This window comes from Castor canadensis, chromosome 5 (assembly GCF_047511655.1).
Source record: "Castor canadensis chromosome 5, mCasCan1.hap1v2, whole genome shotgun sequence".
NCBI lineage: Eukaryota > Metazoa > Chordata > Mammalia > Rodentia > Castoridae > Castor > Castor canadensis.
The window spans coordinates 36,502,646-36,523,544 of NC_133390.1; positions in this window are offsets into that span (position 1 = coordinate 36,502,646).

Here is a 20,899-nt window from a genome sequence, read left to right on the forward strand (position 1 = left end):
AAAATACTGATACAAACAAAAAAGGAGTCTGTCAATAGCATTTGGATATGAGTTGTGACATAATCTCTTCACTGGATCTCTACCCTGTCAGTCTATCCTGTACATCTTGCACATTTTGGAATTTCAGCTTCCTTAAACATGTGAGCCAATTTGTTAAAAGATCTCTCCTCTCTCTCTCCTTCTCTTTTTCTCGACATAGAAATACACACCCAAACATGTAATTGTTCTGTTTTCTGGAGGAGTACAATTAATACATTAAACATACTGAGACAACCACCCACATGCACCCATTTTTTACTATAAGTTCATGAAAAGCAGCATTGTGGAAGTTTTGTCCATTAATTATAAGTTAATATCACATAATATCATAAGCTGAGTATTTTTTAAACACAGAAATTTTTCCTCACATTTTTTAGCAGCTAGAAAATTAAGATTAAGACACTGGCAGATTTGTTATCTGGCAAGGCTCTGCTTTCTGATAAAGGACTCTTGCCGAGTTCTCAGATGGTGAAGGATGCAAACATGCTTCCTCAGTTCTCTTTTATAAAGACACCTCATCCATGAAGGGATTGTCCTCATGATATATTCACCTCCAAAAGACTCCAGTTCTTAATAACATGACTTCAGGTATTAGGATTTCAACATATGAAAGTTGAAGGAACACAACATTCAGATTATAACACTCATGTGGTCTAAGTACTAAATATTAGTACTTAGACAAACAACATGTATGGTTGAGTAAATTAATAACTTTCTTCCCAAAATATAGTTTGGTGTTTTAGGTTTATATCTGTAGAGGATGTTTAGAAAGAGATTAAATTTCATTATATAATCTACAAACTCCTTTTGAAAACTAAGATTTCATGAGTTCAAAAATAATCAAGTTTTTTAGCTCCTGAGTATTATGTAGACTCACCACTATTTTCACAGGAATCAACACTATAACTTTTATTAATGGAATTTCATGAACACATTTCATCTCAATTTATATTATACAGCATCCAGGTGCTAAGTGCAGTTTCAAGCATACTCTACCCTCCCATAAATTATACACTAAATCATCACTTGGTAATGGGCACTTTATTTTTCATGCTGATTTCCTTAAGTGTTCCACTCTGTGCTCTCTCAGACATGACCATATGCTCTTCTTTCATTTCACATATTTGAATATAAAGTCATCAAGGTAGCTCCAAGATTTTTTCCATCTTTTTTATAAACACTGGGTTGATCAAAACTGTTCTCTCAGATCAAGAACAGAGTTAAAATAAAAAAAACTTTTTCACAGAAAACCAACAAGGAGCATTCCTTTTTTTTCTTCTTTTATCACTTTTGCTAACATTCATTTGAAAAAGACTTCCCAGAAAAGATGAAAGTATGACAACTTTTGAATTAAAAAATATCTTGAAAAGTAAAAACATAGTTCAAAAAAATGTGTTTCAAATTCTAAGAACTTTGACACATTAAAATATGCGTTATTTTGTTTGTTTTGCTTTTATTTTTATCTTTTTTAGTCTCACTTTTATTTGAGTTCAGGTAGACTTGATGCTTATACACAAGAGATGGATGTTAAATTAGAACTAAAAATTACACATTGTTTAGTGCTGTAGTGCTATGGACTGATAAACTATTCTTTTTCTCTCATCTGTTCAGAAATATTCATACAAATTAGTTCATTTCATGTAACAACCAAGCCCAAAGGCAATCTTGGGCTGCTGTCTGGACAAATGTTTCAGCATGTTATTAATTCCTTATACTGTTCACTGGCCTAATCCCAGCTGTTCAGTTTCCCTTGTTTTAAACTTGATTTTAAAATTCTTCAAAACAGGCTTTAAAAGGATACAATTTGCATTTTAAAATTTTATATCTATTTCAAAACCTCTCATTTGGTCATAATACCTCGTTTTTATAGGTTGTCATGACTTTAACCATGGGAAGACAAAATGAAGAAACTATAACATCTGATGCTTTTTGGTTTTTTCTAAAATGTCCTTTCTACCTATTTTTCTTTCTATATTGTTTTTAATATTAAATAGAAAATTAAAATAATTTTATAATTATAATTTTTATAATAGGAAATGTTACTCTTGCTCTTGGAATTCAAGGATATAAGAATAGCTCTTAAGCAATTAGAGATGAATGAAAGAAAAATAGCTTTATTAGAAAAGTTTATACTTTCACCAGAAATTTATTTGCTAGTTCAAGTGGCAGAAATTTATAGAAATATATATAATAACTATTAATCAGTATGTTTTAATTTTTTATAAAATGTTTTAAATGAAATGGAAAGGTGAATCTAATAAATTCCAATACATAGTATTTTCATCAAAATTAAAATTTAATAATTAAGACATTGGCTTTGATCTCCAATATAGATTTGAAATTTTTTAAAATAAAATAATGTTGAATATTGGACAAATTATAAAAAATGAAATAATTTAATAGAAATTTTTTGGAAGAAAGGCCTTTTCCAGGAGTATATTTGTTAAGTAATTCTTCAAATTTTCAAATAATTTTTTCCACAAGCCTTAGGAAAACATTCATAAAATATAATATATAATTTATTATCTCCTTAATGAGAATATTTGTAACCTATATTCCTGTTTAGCTTAGTCATTATAACATTGTGAGCATCATTTTGACAAAGTATGGAAAACATACTACTAAGACACAGTAAAATATTTTGAATTGCTATCTACACTTTGATTGTCTTAATAAGGCTTTTGTTTTCCCATGTTAGACAAGTATTTATTAATGTCTCTATGATTCTCTCATCCCATTAATACCTTTGAAAGTCCCCACATTTCTTAGTCATAAAATAAAAAAGAAGGATTTAAAAACTGAACATTCATGTGCCCCCAAATCATAATACATCATTAGTAAAAATATTAATCTTTAATACCTTTTCTCAAGTCATTCAGTAGATGGTCTTGTTTAACTAGTTTGATAATAATTATTCTTATCTTATATTTAGATGCAGTCTTTGAGTTATGATGATTATTTAGCATATATGACATCATTTAACATGAAGAGAGGCCTTGAGTGGGGTTTCAGAACAAATAACTTTTTCCCTAACAAGTGTATTTTATCTCCCTTAATTTCCTTTGTTTTCCAAAAGTTTTTGTGTGAGTTGTGTAGAGAGAAAAGTGGAAAGCAAACCTTCATTTATTTTCTCTCTATAATTATATTAGGCAATAACTTCAGTCTGAAAGTTTAGAGGTAGAATATTACCTGCCCTATATTATCTAATGATAATTCTTTGTATTGGTCTACTATTTCTGTTGATGTTGTCATTCTTGCTTCTCCTTTTTGGGGAATACTTTTACATGACCCTTTGTTAGATGTTGTCAACCTTCAAAGCCATTCTTTTATTTCCTTCTTAAGATACATTAAAGACACAAGATATAACATATAAACCTATGGTTCAGTGTAGAACCACGTGGTTGCACATTCTTTACAAGAGATGAGGCACTATGGACAGATTCATCATTTCTGCCTTTTACTTTCTTTCTTGACAAACATACCATTATATTATAAAATCTATAGACTAAATAATTCATCAGGATGCTAAATTAGTACAAGGTGTAGGTATCTTATAAGGTGGACTAGAAGAAATAGTCCACTAGAAGTGTCTCAAAGCACTTGTCTTTAAGAGTGCTAGCGCAGCTGGGCACCAGTGGCTCACACCTGTAATCCTAGCTACTCCAGAGGCAGAGATCAGGAGGATCGTGGTTCAAAGCCAGCTCAGGCAAATAGTTCATGTGACCCTATTTCAAAAATACCAAACACCAAAATGGCCGGTGGAGTGCCTTAAGATGTAGGCTCTGAGTTCAAGCCATGGTATCATAAAAAAAAAAAAAAAGTGTGTTAACTCTGCTACAAAGCTAATCAGTTAAAATTTTGCCTTCAGTACAAACAAAAACACTATAGATTATCACTAAAGAGTTCTTTCATCACTAATTACCATGTCTACTACAAAATTATGTATTATTAATTTTTGGATACATTTATTTCTAGAAAATTGTGCATATACTTCTAATTCACATACTGTATTGCAAATTCTTTTTACATATCTTCAACAATGAGATGATGAATTCTCTATGTCTTTATAAACACACAATCTTGCTAAAGTGCATATTTAGTATATAGTCCTTAAATAAATCTATTATACTCATTTATTTCACATATAATATACTACTATTAAAAGAACTAATTTAAAATGCATCTTTAAATTTCAAATTGTATTGTTAACTTACATACTATCAGTGGAGATACATTGTTGAATAATACTGTTTATTCTTTCATGGACCTTGTATTAAATTATATTAAATGAGAGATAAGGAAAGTCAAATTCAAGAAAATTGAAATAAAATTAATTCAAATTAAAATAAGTAAATTCAGATAGATAAATATTTTATCTTGGAAGAAAAAGATGGAATAAAGGGATTAAGATTCCCTGGGATTAGGAAATGATGAAGTTCTCTTTTTATTTTGAAGTAAGGTAAGAAATGTTCACCTCAATGACAGTGCATTTAGGTGCAAGTTCCTATCTTGATGAAGTAACACTTTCCTGTAATCTGGGCACTAGGGAAGCTGAGAAAAAAGGACCATGATTTAAAGATCAGTGCAACACTGTCTCAAAATGAATGAATGAATGAATAAATAAATAAATAAAAAATAAATAGATAATGTTTAAAATTGGAAACAAGGTCCTATTTTGACAGAATGGAGAGGCTGCTGACCCTTTAAATAACTGTCAATTTGCCTTTAGTTTTCAAAACTGTCTTTTGTTTCAGGTAAGAACATTTAGGGACACTTGTAAGAAAACAAGTCACTTGATTCATTCTTTTCATGTGAGCAATGAACTTTGTTCATTACAGCATGAAATTCTTGACCAAAAGAGTTTACTATACACCATTTTTTAAACACGTGATATATGTCCTCAAACTGAGCATGCACATTAATTTGCCCACCTCTACATGTGATTACAAGTCTTTCCTATATTGTGCATATAAGCTTCCCCTATAAAAGCACCTTGCATCTTGCTTTGAGGAGAACACTGCATTGAGAATTATCTTCAGTGCTTACCTTACTTACTGGAGTAGTAAATCTCTTCACTCTTTTATAACCTGGTTGTACTTATTGACTTTGTACTCACCAAGAGGTGAACCCATTACATTTGGTCAGAGAAAGTATTGTTAAACATAAATTATAAGAGAGCATTGGTTAGGGCTAGATTTTTGCATTAGACTCAAGTTGATCTGGCTAAACATCAAAGTGGAGCCATTAGCACTGAAGTTCTATATACCAAACAGAAAATGAAGTTGTTGTTTAGCCTTTTGCAGAATCTGGAGATAATCACATTTCTAAAAAAGCCTATTTCGGTAACCATGAAACTGAAGTTACCAGGGCTTCAATTCTTACACAAAATGGAGCCTGATGTCAATCAGTATTTTCTTTATTGTTTTGTCTCCCTATTCTGACACTATAAGTAAAGTAACTTTGAAATGAGCAATCTAGTTCTTTGCTTTTCTATCAACCCTTCTGTGTCTATAAAACTAATCATCTCAGCGTTTCAGAAAAATTATTCTACTTTATAAATGATGTGTGACCTGATTATAGAATTGCAAGAAAAGCCAACTACAATCTTTAAATGAAATTTGCTTTGATTTTTTTGCCTTTGAAATTAATCCTATATGAATATTTGAAGGAAGAATATTCCTAAATATGAAACAAGGCAAATAAACTTCTAGGGGGAAAAAGATATGAAACAAATTAATATCAGTGAAATATGGCTGATACAGAAATAAACAGTAAACTAAGGAGGAGTATGGGATTAGAGAGATGTAAAAAATGGTCACATGTAACTTTATTGAACACAAAAGTGTTCTGTATTTTATTCTAAAAATTGATTATAGCTAAGAGGAGAATGTAAATAACTAAGGTTTGATTTCTTTTAACATGAGAATCATGTTAAATATGTTTGGAAAATTATAGAAATGGAGAACTTAAAATTGAAAGAAAAAAGTGGCAAAACAAATTATCCAAGGAGAAGAGATCTTGCCTATGTAGAGAAAAGAAATAATGCATGTTTGTAAGTATGATAGTATGTTTATTGATATGTGTGATGTAATCTACTGCTCACTCCCTTGAAGTAAGCATTGATTGCCACAGTTACTTTGTCTCAGCTACAGAAAGCCACCTTTCTCAGAAGAACTACCTTCCCGGGATAGGTCACAGACACGATAGGTTGAAAATGTATTATATATTGGTGGTAAACCAAACAACTCTATGTTGATGTCTCTGTTATAGAAAATGTAACAAGTAACAATTTTGTTCTTGAAAGTTAACAGACAAGTCTATCTTTGAGAATGAGTTAAAATACATCTTGGTATAGTAATGGTAAGTTTAAAAGTGGATATCAATGTTTCAAATATTTGCTAGGAAATATTGGGCTAAGAATAGTGTAAGGAAACAGAACAACTGCTGAACTGTCTTGAAAGCCAAATTTTAGTCACAAACCAAGACAAGAATGGACTCTTTTAAAAAGAAATTCTTCTCTTGGATATTTGGAAAAGCACACATTCATGACCTTCCTCCTATACGTCTCACGTTCCCTTTCATTCTCTTCTAATGACATTTGTTTCTTACCATTACTTATACTGTTGACTTTAATGTTTGGTCAAATTCTGCTCTGGACTGACTTCACACATTTTCCTTAGTGGACTCATCTATATATTTGCTGTAGTTTCCTAAGTTTTCCTTCCTGGTGAATGCCCAAATTCTGTTTCTTACCTTATACTTCCTGGTAAATTCCCAAATTCTTTTTGAAGTCCTCTTCTTTTTAAAACATATTGGCATATATCTGATAATCTATTGGTTATTGTCATCTGAAATTCTCACAGTTGCCTCAAACATGGCACTAGCATAAGTTTTTTTAGAAAAACATGTTCCTCTGATCCACAATATTGCATTCTACAAGTTAAATGTTTACAAAGTGTAAATAAAGATCAATATCCATAATTTATTTCTTATTTACCACATGTCATACACTTTATGACCTAAATAATTTTGAAACTGTCCAATGTATCCTTCATTATGACCTTTAATATGCCTGATTTCCATCATTGCAAAACCCTGCCAATTGCTTTCCTTAACTTCAATCTTCATTTTGTCCAATCTTTCCTTTTTAAAAGAATAGAACCTAGCATTTTATTTAGATTTCATCAAAATTTTAAAATTAGGATCCAGATTTACATTTTAAAACTTTGAAGAAAATATTCTGAAAAGCACTTTCTTTGTACGGCAAGCCATCATGGATGAAGCAATCAAGCTGGCTTTTCTGTACCACATTAGCTAAGTCCCTTTCTCCAGGGGTAGGCTCACAGCTCTGCACTCATTTTCATTAGGATGAGCCAGATCACCACTACATCTAACCTAAGGTTTAGGTCTACCGGGGAGGGCTGTAATCATGCAACAGAAATCAAGATATTAAGCTGCCATTTGAAGTGATAACTTTTCTATACTGCTGCCATATCCCACAATACAGCAAATAAGCCATTAAAAAAGTTCTAAATTTAAAAGGATTTCATCCCTCCCAGTGGAAGCTGGATTCTTTATTGATACACCATCTGCTCAGAAAGCTTACTGAAACTGACTTTCATGGAAAAAAAAATGTTCCTGGAAGGAGTTGATGTGCAATTATATTGCTTTTAGTATCTTGATTCTACTTTCCCTCATAAACAAAAAGTTATCTGATACAAAGTATGCAACCACACATTTTCAGATACGCACTGTGACGTCTCTGATGACACAAGAATTCCAAATAATTATTTTCAGAGCCAGTACTAATGAAATTTAGCTAGTACCAAAAACTACCTATGTTTTTTAAAAGGTATCTGAGTATGTGCCTCTTTTATTTAGTATGTTTCAATGTCTTCCAAATTTTATTTTAATTCCAAATTTTAAATAGCTTCAAACGGCTCATGGGTACAAGCAGCTGCTATCTCTTAATGGTATGTACATTAAATATTTCTTTGTTGTGTGAGTGTGGGTCTTTGATTCAGATCAGCATTAGCTGTATGCACTTAATGATTTTAAATGGCCTTCTCCAGGAAGACTGAATAAGCTAGATTAAAAGATAGTTCCCTATGCTTATCAAGTCTTGATCCCTGTAACCTGAAAATCAATTTATTTGGAAATAGGGTCCTTGCAGATCTGATTAAACTAAGAATCTTCAGATGGGAAAATTATGCTGGTTCATCTGAGTCAGACAAAAATATGTTCATCTATGTCTTTGCAAAAAAGAAGCCATATCTATGGATCAATGGGGCAGAGCAACGTACTTCCAGATTGGATCCTCCAGTCTCAAATACTTTTATTTATGTGTGTGCTGAATAGGGTTACATTGTATCATTTACAAAAGGACTTACAATATATCATTTGAATTCAACCCCTCCACCTTTTCCATTTATCTTCCCTTCCCCTATTCCTGCAATAGTTTCAACAGGTATTGTTTTTCCATTTACCTAATGTGTACACAGTATTTGCACCATATCTACCCTCCACCATTTCCCCACCTTCTCCCTGCTCCCACCAGCACCAATTACCACTAACAAGACCTACTCTGCTCTCCTTTTCTCTGATTTTGTATAAGAAAAAAAGAAGAGGAAAGTGGCATTTTGCTTGTTTAAGATAACTACACAGAAAGATTTCTTGTGGCATTTCCATGTTTACGTGTATTATATGTGGTTGATCTCCTCTATTTTTTTTCTTTCTACCTTAATTCCTTTCTTATTGTGATTTCAACCCATTTAAAAATTCTATATTCATTCATGTATAGAGAGCACATGAAACATATTCACCTTTTTAACATCCTTCTTTTACCCTCCCCTATCATATGTAACCTCCACTTAGACCTGTTTATTTTTAAGTCTGGAAACACAATAGAATTTTCCCATCAGGAATTTTGAAATTACTTTTGATTGGTGATTCTTTTTTCTTTTTTCTATTTTGGACTAGGAATGACTGTAATTCACTTTGCACTTGTCCTGTTATTATATTGGAAGATAATGATCATTTTCTGGTTTTTCACTTCACAGATTAGAAGGAATTTTGTCCCAGGATGAACCATAGACAGCTAAACATATCTGATTCAGGTTTCTTAGGTCATGAGATTTGAGAAACATTCACTGGTGATATTTTGATGAGGATTTTAAATTTGAGTTGACACTGAAATTGCTTAAAACATTTGAGAGAACTGAGATGCAATGAATGCATGTTGTATATGCTGTGGTTATGAATCTTTAGGGACAGAGAAATAAATATGCTGAGCTAAAACAAAATTGCTCAACAAAAATTTCAAGAACTATTGCCAAGGACTTGAAAGTGGTGCCTTGTTTAGGAAAGTGGTCTTAGCATATATGATGAAAATACTGATTTGGGAAGATTAACATAAATTATTTGGATCTAAATGCAATCATAAATATCCTTCAAAGAGAGATATGAGGGAGATTACACAGGAACATGTATCAGACGAGGACAATGTCAGATAGTGGAGTAGTGTGGTCATAAGCTAAGGAATGCTAGCAAGCACCATAAACTGGAATGGAATGGATGGTCACCTATAGCCTGTGGAAGGAGTCCTGACAAAACCTTGAGTTTTATTCCAGAGATATTGGGGATACTGAGTTTCAGACTTCTTGCCAGTAGAACTCTGAGGAAAAAGTATTTCATTTACTTTAAAACACCTAGTTTGTGATAACTTATTACAATATTCATAAGGAACTAACACATTGGTATCTGTTTCTCTCATCCTTTCACATTCTTCACTGTGCTTACTTTCACAGCAATTTCAGAGACAAAAATCAGAATGAGAAGTGACCAGTCCCTTTACAAATCTGTTTGAACCTAGTTTACTAATGCAACACTAGAAAATTAAGTCACATGGTTGTATCTCCCAGAGTCACAGTGAAAGAGAACTACAAATTTGAAAGGCAAAGAATGTGGAACAAGGTAAAATAGAAACATTTTTGCAGTGTAAACATAGGTGTATTTTCTTTAAAAACTTAATATCTTTAACCCTATCTTCAGTTGAGTCTTACTCATTTTCAGATTTTACCCTTTCTTAATGACTTGAATGTTATGTTACATTTATATTTACATTATATTTCATGATGCAATTTCATTTTCATTAATATAAAATTTATTCTCCAAATTTTAATCTTACATATCATCATTAGACCATAGTCTCACTAGGGCATAATAATGTAGTTTTTGTCATCTTTAAATATCTGGCAATTAATTCAGAACCTTGGACACAGTGCAGGTTCAAAAGAAGCTGACTGTATTAACATAAAATTTATAGTCAGCTACATTAGGTAATTTAGCTACACTGAAAAACCAATATTATTCTTTTTACTTCAAGGAATTTTAAATAAATGTGATCTAACTTGTTTTTCTTTATGTAAATAAGTTCAATACTTATATGTTCATATCATACATTATGAATAGTGTTAAAAATCAAAGTTGCTTAAATCTAGCCACCTTTTTAAGTTTTCAGTAAGGTACCATTGATTACACCTAATTAAACATTTAACTGATGTTGAAAAAAAAGTTCAAAATACCTGATCTCCCAGTTTGCATGTTGTTTATACTTTAACTAGTTTATAGTGTTTTCATTTCAGTTTTTGAAATAACTGGGAATGCTGAATAAGGACTCCTTATTTTGCCTTTTTTCCTTTGGTTTTATGCAAACTGAGTAAGAAAATCCTAAGACTGATCTTGACTTGAACCAAAAACACCAGAGCAGAGTGAATGGTAGAGAATTTATTCAAAGTTTCAAAACTATATGCACATACACACCTTTCTATTTATTTTCCATTATCTTTACTGAGATTGCTATCTATCTTTATGATATGCAAAATATTATCTTGTAATTACAATAACAATAAAACATAATTGATTCCAATTGCACTTCCTCTATATCTGGTGTTTATTTCTAAATTGGTAAATATTTATGAAAAAGAAAAAAAGAAATAGTGCCTAATATTGGCTGGAAAAACACTTTAGACACAATCCTCCATCAGGTCCCCCCAAACAGCTGTGCCAATAACACCTTCATCCAAAACCACTTGTCAAGTTCTGGGCCTTTACAAAGCAAAGACTGCCAGCTCTGGTAGCCTGTGCCAAATGGTGGGGAAGTTGCCCGATGCTGATTCAATCCAGTTGTAATTCTTTTTAAAAACTCTAAATTCAGTACGTTTTGGTTTTGGGGGGAAAAGCAGACATTACTTTCTTCTTTTCCATGAGAATTTTGGTTTTAGACAGATATTAAGACTATCAAATGACAGTCAAATAATGAAAGTCCTTACTAAGGTCATGTTTGCCATTTTGAAGTTTCCAGACAATAAAAATCTCATAAACTCTGAGAAACTGGATTTCATCCATTCAAATATAATTATTTTCAAACTTTTTCTAGCAAACTCCTGTAATGCATAGTAGCTTAATTTATATACATGCAAGCAATACAAACATTGGAGTTATTGAATAATTATTAGCTAAATAGTAACCAGCAAATTCATTTATACTGGTAAACCCAATAGTCTAAACAGATAGACTACTTACTCTATGTGAGTCCATATGAACAGACGTGTCAGATTAACCAAGCTTCAAAAACACAAAACAGTCTGTAATAGATCTTTTATTTCCTAAATAAAAACAAATGACAATAAAACTCAGAGAATCTACAAAACAACAACATGGATGCATTGCAAGATGTATCTTATTTTAAGTAATTTATAACATATTTTTAGTCATTGCCATCCATGGAATATTACTTTTTTTAGGAAAATGCACAAAGTATAAAAATAGTGCAATCATTTTAAATGTTGTTGCATGTAGCCTGATCTAATCACCTAAAAATAATTGAAATGATAATAATTTAAAAACTTAAAAAGATACATTTAAAGAAAATACAAAAATCAAAACACTAGTTTTATTCTATAGTAAGCTTAATATATATCAGGATTCAGAAAAACAAACTATTATACTACACAGCTTTTCTGCTTATGTGCTACTATGTTGAAAGAAAATAATTACAGAGCATATCGTATTTTCTAGTATTACTCAAATCAAACTTTATTGAGTTCTCTCCATTCTTCAAATTTTCTCTGGTTTAGAAGTCTTTTTAAAAACACTTCTATACATGAAAATTGTATACAACAATGATGAACTGATAGAAATTATGTAAATAAACTGTTAGCATATTTTAAGATTCAAAGTAAAGATTGAATAGACAGTATAACTTATTTTCTAAAAGTTATTAATGATCTTCACTAATGATAAATTTTTTATAAAGGTTTAATTGGTTTTATTTGTGTATTAACCTTGAAAGTAAATAGAGATCACTGTTATAAAGTCAAATTTGGGTTACTTTAACCATCTCAAAATTGACAGATGAAGTGGCAATTTGTATGTCAAATCAAAAACTTAAATACCATTTATGAATATATATACATACATATATGCATATATTTGTATTTATATAAAAGCTTGGCTTACTTCCTAGTATTTTTTCTCATAAGCATGTATTTCCTTTGGTTTTCCATTGGTAAGTGCCATTCTATATTGTAGTACAAACTCCAAATCAAATGTTTACTCGGGGGGGGGGGGGAATTGTGTAATGTAAATAAATAATAGAATAAGAGAAGCAGGCAGAGAATGATTCTAAAATAATTTTGTGGTCATGTGCCCCAAAGGCTCCTTACAGTCTCAGTTCTGAAGGAACTCCTACAACTCTTGCTTTAGTTCTCATTCAGCATGAAGTGCAGAGGGGAACTGAAATATGTTGGCACTGGCTAACATCCTAAATCAGGAGTTGCAGAACAGAGGAAAATAAAATATTTAATCCTCTTATCTTTAGGTAGAATGAAAGAATTGCTTCAATGCAGCTGGCAAGGGACACCCCAATTCACCTTCTGAGAAAGAAAGCTAACTGTCATGAGTAATTGATATGTGGAGGAAGAGCAGAAAAAAACTACAGGGATTTTTCCATTCAACGAAGCATCTGTTATCGTCCTTATAAATCAAAGTATTTGAGGACATGGAATGCTTTAACAGTTATTCAAGTGAAATAATGAAAAATTAATAATCATCAGAAGATTGGCTACTGGGCAATAAGAAAGACACGAACAAAAATTTTGTCCACTTGATTGTTAGATAATCGAAGGACAGTTTCAATATAATTAAATTAAAAATATTCTCCAAATTTTTCCTCCTTTTCTTTTTTGGGAAAGGATCTCCCTATATAGCCCCAACTGGCCATCAATTCATAGTTCTCCTCCTTCAGACTCCCCCTCAATGCTGGATTTCAAGTGCCCATCTGAAAGCATTTCTTATACTCATAATGATTAAATACACATAAAGGTATAAGACAACAGAAAAGACAGAATTCCATTTCTAAGAAGTTATAAAATGTTTGAGTATTAAATGATCTTGCAACCAAAACTGCTTCCAAGTAATCTTTAATACAATAATATTCACGTAATGTTTGTAGAATAAATGATATTGGTGTGACTTGATATTTTATTAATCTCCAACCCTTCTTCATATAGTTACATAAGTGCATGTACAAATTTTGATTTAGTAATGGAATGACTCAAAATTTATTATAAATAGTTAAATAATCTAATACCAAAATTAAATGGATTTAATAATATTTAAATATGGAGTATTCATAGTGCCCAGATATTTTAGGGTACACTTATCTATAACAGTTTTTTAAAATTTTTTATTCATTTATTTACATGTGCATACATTGTTTAGGTCATTTCTTCCTCCTACCCCCCATCCTCTCCCTTTCCCCCCATCCCCCTCACTTCCAGGCAGAATCTGCTCTGCCCTTTTCACTAATTTTGTTGAAGAGAAGACATAAGTAATATAAGAAGACAAAGTGTTTTTGCTAGTTGAGATAAAGACAGCTATACAAAGAGATTCTTAGCATTGCTTCCATGTACAAATGTGTTACAAACTAAATTGATTCATCTCTACCTGACCTTTTCACTAATTCCTGATCCCCTTCCCATATTGACCTCTGTCGCTTTAAGGTTTCTGTATTAGTTCCTCTGCAGTGGGGACATCAAACACTTTCATGTTTTGGGTTTTCTACCTATTCCTATATCTCCTGTATGTGCTCTCCCCTTGTCATGTGATCCCAGTCCAACCACATTGCTGCATTTGCCCTAGATCTAAAGTCCACATGTGAGGGAGAACATTCGATTTTTTTTGTATTCTGAGCCTGGCTAACCTCTCTCAGAATGATGTTCTCCAGTTCCATCCATTTACTTGGGAATAATAAGATTTCATTCTTCTTCATGGCTGAGTAAAATTCCATTGTGTATAAGTACCACATTTTCTTAATCCATTTGTCTGTAGTGGACCATCTTGGCTGTTTCCATAATTGGTTATTGTGAATAGCCCTGCAATAAACATGGGTGTGCAGGTAGCTCTGGAGTAACCTGTGTAGCATTCCTTTGGGTATATCCCCAGGAGTGGGATTTCTGTATCATATGGCAGATCTATATTTAGATTTTTAAGAAACCTCCATATTTTTTTCCAGATTTGTTGCACTGACTTGCATTCCCACCATCAGTGTAGGAGGGTTCCTTTTCCCCACATCTTTGCCAACACCTGTTGTCAAAGATTCAAAAGATAGGTTGTCACAAAGCATGCTGACTCATGACTGCTATCCCAGGCACTTGGGAGGTGAAAATTGGGAGGACTATAGTTTGAGACCAGCTCAGGAAAAAAGTTGATAACACATCTTTACATACCAGCTTCCCATGGTAGCATGTGCCTGTGTTCCAAATAAACAGGAGCCATAGTTAGGAATATTGTGGTCCAAGACTAGTCCCACACAAAATCACGGGAACTACCTAAAAAATAATTAACATAAAGAAAGGCTGGAGGTGTGTTTCAAATGGTAATGTGTCTGACTAGCAAGTGAGAGGCCTTGAGTTAAAACTACATTACTGCAAAAAAAAGAGAAAAGGGAGAGAACTATTTTACTATCAAGCAATATGCCATTTCATAAATATTAACTAATCCTAGCAGATATTATTTAATAGAATCATGAAAAAGTGTATCATACATTTAAAAAAAATCATATCGCCATTTTAACAGTATGAAATGATTTTGTGGTTTAAGTTGGCAAATGGATGTTTCATTTTAAGCTCTTAATAACTCATGCTTGTTTATTAGATCACATATGTTTACAGTAGGAAGCACAATTTTTCATTCCTTCCCTTTTAAGCACAATTAAACTTACCTACCACTATTTAGTTAAGGGAAACTATGTGACATACTTTTGCCATTTTAAAAATAAACCAATGAAAAAATGAATCAATTCCTGACAGAAACACAGACAAATCAATAGGTGATTCTTCACGGTTACTTTTTTGGTCATGCTGATTGTGAAAACAAAAATTCCATATAATGGTGACTCTATCAATCTGGATTGCTGAGATATCACTGAGAGGACAGTTGCCCTAGAAAGACCATCAAATTTACAGCTGAAGACATGAAAGAGAAGTAAGTATTAATTAATAAACTACAGATTTGATGGTGAGGTGGGAGTATCAGCATAGTGTAGCCTAGTTTTTCCTCATTAATGTAACTTTCTTTACCTTAATTTTCACAGCAGGATGATGTTACTCTGCCCAATTCACTACCAACCTTGACGTGTTTAAAATTATCCTATTACATTATTGAAAAGTATAAAAGTAACTAGCTCAAAAACATTCAAAAATATCCAGCTACACTTACTGCTTTGGTGAATACCAATCAAGTGAAAGGCTTAATGCAAATTTATTTATGTATTTGCAATGATGATAATATCAGTCCTTGCCCTCAAAAAGAAAAGTACATGAAACTGTAAATAATAAGTGAATTGAAAAATGTAATTGTGGCTTTAATAGACATCCACACAAAAGAGTAAATTCAGACAAAAAAATTCTATCTCAGCTGGAATTGGGAGTATAAGGAAATTTTTTGTAGAGGAAAAACATGCTTAGTGGCCAAATGCAAAAGGGGAGTGTATTGTTAGCAAAAGAAATCACATATGTAAATTTTTGATGAAAAGCATAAGCTTATTCCTATAAGCTCAGTACAAGATTGTGGTCAAATACTGTGTATGTACACTATAGGACAGGTGTGGTTATAAATTGGAGAACTTAAACTGATCATATGATAATGAGTTCTACAGTGCATGTGAAGGGCTTTAAATCTTTATAAATAAGAAATGTGAAAGAAAATGGAGAAAAAATTGTAATGTTCTTTTTTTATGTTAGGGAAAATACTGTAAAATTTAGCATTGATAGGGAAAAGTGAAATAAATGACAAAGAAAATGTTAAAAAGTCAATGAAAATTCAGAGAAAAGAATTAATGGAACCATGTATTAAGTGGAAAAAACTAAAACCTTTTTCACTAGATTTGGAGAATAACTGTCCTGGAGGGATGTACAAAATCTGTAAACTTTCAAGATTGTGGGAAAATACACAGAACCACTGATTGAATGAGGGATTTTGCAAGAAAAATTGATTTGAAGGATAAAAAGATGCATGATGAGGAGTTCAGTATCAAGATATACTTATTGTAGTATAAATAGCAAGAGTTCAAAACAATGTTTTAGATCTTTGATTCTTCCAACTTTGATAAAATTGTATGAATCAAATCTGTGAAAGAAAATACATAGATTGAACTGAAAAAAATGATTGAATAGAAGGTGGTAAGGACATAACAATTCTTTCTGAAAAATCCTGTTTTCTTTAATCTGTGCTTGAATACCTAACTTGTTTCCATATTTCCACCATGAGGAATACACAAAATCAACAATAGAACCTGCAATTTGTGAAATCAGGGACTTCTCTTTACTCATGTTTTATACTCTATAGAAAAAACAAAAGATTTCAGAATCTCAATAAATTTTTGCATAGAAAGTTAACCTCTTGGTATAATCTAAATATATAGGGAGTAGGAAGATTGTATGTGGAGAGAGGTTGTAAGCATAGCATTTTAAGTTGGAGAAACATTGGACACACTTGGTTTCTATCTACGGATTCAATAAAAATGATACTTAGTCAGATCACAAGAAAAATATTGCAAGTAGGTATATTTATATTTAACAAGTATAAATTGTTAACCATTGTCCTATGGTATTCTGAAATATTCTGTTATCATATTTACAAACCTAAGACAATTGTAAAATATACCTTCTGAGTATTCCCTGTTAGAAAGGAATTTGTGAATCTGCACCACCTTGGTATAACAACACATTGGCCTCACAACAAAAGATAATCTCTTTTATTTTCTCTGTAGTGATAAGTTCATAGAGAAGAACTTATTAAGAGGTCAATGTTTCAAAGAATTTATAGTCAAATGATATGTCACAAAAAGTCAGCAGAGAACCTGAGAAAGTCTCTGTGAATAAAATCACATATACACATTGACATGGTTGAGTAATAAATGAATATATCATAGGTCTGGTTGTAACAGAGTTCTATCTCTGTACACATGTTCTGATAGATATTTATGTGCCCTTAAGTTTTATAGTTTAGATTTCTACATTGAAATTTTATCCATACTTTACACCATAATGCCAACTATCTGATTTCTGTAATGTTTGCTGCCAATCTGGACTCATTAATCAATCTTTTAGACTTTCCCTGCTTCCTTTCATGTCTCTTGTCATATTGACATATGGGTAGTGAATTTTGATTTGGAACTTTCACTTATGGTACTAATGCCAGGGCTCATCTTTATAATTGATTTTCTTTTTTTACTTTCAAGGATCAATTTGGAAGTATGCCTCTTCATTCTAACTTTAAATCTTTGATCCTATTTTCAAGTCAAATCTTTGGATATTTCTGAATTCTTAGTTCATCTACAATTTGCCATAAAGCAATAGTACATACATCCAAACAGATTTGGCACATGTTTTCCTAGTGATTATTAATTCAAACTTTCTCTAAGTGAATGAAAAATGAAGAATATGTAGAAACCTAGGTAAATAATTCCACGTATGTGTATTTGCTTCACATTCTGTTTATTTAGAGACCTATTTAATCTTGTACAGAGTAAGTATACAACAGATCCAATGGCATTAAATTTTTAATAATTTCTTTTTATAGACCAAGTAGTATGAATTACAGAGATTACCAGAGGTAAAAATGGTTCTGTAATAAAAACAAAGGAAAACCAAAAACATGAGTCATATAATGTAATGTGATATTGGATAACATTTGTTTATAAATATTCTCAATCACAGAATGTCTTCTATTTCAAACTCAAAGACCTAAAACATTCAAAGCAAACTGGTTCCCCCCAATTTTGCATTAAGCACTTCTATTTTGCTCTTGATTGTATTTTTGCCTAAGGACTTTGACATTTGAATGGTTTACACATTGGAATTCAGAATGGTTTAGGTTCATTCTCATGTAATAGCTTAAGAAACTATACTTTCTGTATTTGCTTCTTGCTCCCTGCTTACTCTCATTATAAATATGGTATGAACTTTATCTGGTTTACAAGTATCCTTAGGAAATACACATAATATTTTCTTACTTTTACCTAATCAAGAATACGTATCTAGCAAATTTTAGCAGTTTTCTGAAGTGAAGTTTCTATACGTCTGTGGAGCTCTTTGAGAATGCACAGGAATTTTTAGAAGTACATGAGAAAATATTTACCACATCCCAATAGGGTAACTTTTTGTTACAGATGTCTTACCTGTATAATAAGCTACCATGTAGAGTAGAACTTCTGTATAGTATTGTAAAGCCAAAAGTGAATTAACTAACAGGAAAGTAGAAACTACTTTTAGGGTGACAAACTTGTATTTGATACAAGAGCAGAAAGAAAATGGTGAAATGTGAAGAACCTGGAAGTTGGGGTAGGGTGCAATGACTCAATCCTTATTTTCTCAGGAGATAGGGAGGATCACAGTTCCAGGCCAGTCCAAACCAAAAGTTGATGAAATCCCATCTCAATCAATAAACCCAGTACCATAGCACAGTCCTGCAATCCTAGTTACAGTAGTCATAAGTAAGTAGGATTATAGCCTGACTACAAACACTAATGGTCTCAATGAACTTGAGTAAATCACTTAATGTAATAGATTTATCATTTTGAGATTGGTTAAATCATTTCTTGGAAAATTGCCTGTTATTATGGTTTGAATTATGTCTTCCCTCTAAATTTATGTTGATGCATTACCCCTTGTACTTCAGAATATGCTAAAATTTGGAAAGAAGTCCTTGAAATGAGTAATGAAATTAAAATGTTGTATTTATGGTCAGTCCTGTTCTAATTTGTTTGGTGTGTTTATGAGTGAAAGAGAGAGAGAACTGACATGTGTATATTGAGAGAGATGACCATGTGAATACAGAAGAAAGAGGTGACCATCTGCTATCCAAGAAGAGAATTCAGAAGAAACCAAATCTGTCACAACCTTGATCTTGTGCTTCCAGTATCAGGAAATGTGAGAAAACAAAGTTCTATTGTTTATGACAACTCTACAGTTTGTTTTTGAGGCCCAGGTTAATTAATATACCTCTTTTGACCCTTCAAAATAAGTAAATTCTTTTTGAACTATGCTTGTTAATTAGATGTGGTAATAGAAAATGACAAGGAGAAGATTCATTCTGTAAGCATATATGCAGATTGCAGAATGAGATGCTAAAGACATTTAATTCTACTTACAGTTAACATAAAATAGAAGACAATATATTTTTTAAATATTGTGTTCTGGTTTATAGAAAATAGTCAATATGCAAACCTAAAATATCTCTTCTGTTTCAATTGATAAACAAATGTGCATGGAAATCTTTACAAAGCATATTCATAATGCAATTCTAATATCTAATATAATACATGGTGATGTTCATTTAGCATTATGATTCTGAACAGTGGTGAGAAATTTGGCTTCTCCTTTGATTCTTTTATCAACAGTTACCTATACTATGTGATATGACTGCCTCAAATGTCATTTCTGACATTTTATGTCAATAATATAGAATACTTTTTTTAGAAATGATTATCAATAATTTATTATTATACATTTCACAAAAATGGACAATTATAGAATATAATTGAAAACTCATTGCTGTTTCAGTCAGAATTACTCAAGAAAGCAGATCATATAGTTGTGGTTTTATCTGAGAGAGTTTAACTACAAAGAAAGCTTAATTGTCTTAAGCTTTAGATACTAGAAGACTAAGAGAAATATGAACCACTATAGCCAAATAAGGACAAATGCAAAGAGAAACTATTCATTGTACACCCAAGTGAATAAATATAAACAGCTGGAATGATCAGAATCTCTAAATTTAGTGCCAACCTAATGGAGCTGTGACCCAGAATTCTGAGAAGAGGATACTGGCCAGTTGTTGCTGGGATCAGTGAGAAGATGTAGATTAGTGAAGGTGATCTAGAAGTAGCAGAATACAGAATTTATAACTGAAATAAAGCCATCTTATAAGGCAAAAATGAATTCAATCTGTTTCAATGAGTCCCTCACAACCTTAATGTTTCCAACATTGCTCAAAAGTTCAAGTTCAAAATTTCCTTTGAGACTCAAGGCAAATTCTTTGCTGTGAGTCCTTTAAAATCAAAACCAAATTATGTTCTTGCAAGATATGAAGGCACAGATTACATATTCCTTTTCCAAAAGGTAAGAATAAAAGCAAAGAAAGAAAGGGACTAGAACAAAACCAAAATCCAGAAAGAAAGGCCTTAAATCCCATAGCCCCATTTATCGCATCTTTGGCACATGATGTGAATGTTAATGGCCTGTGGTTGCCCTTGCCCTGTAGCTTTGGTGTTTGTAGCCCACTGTGCCTGGCTCCT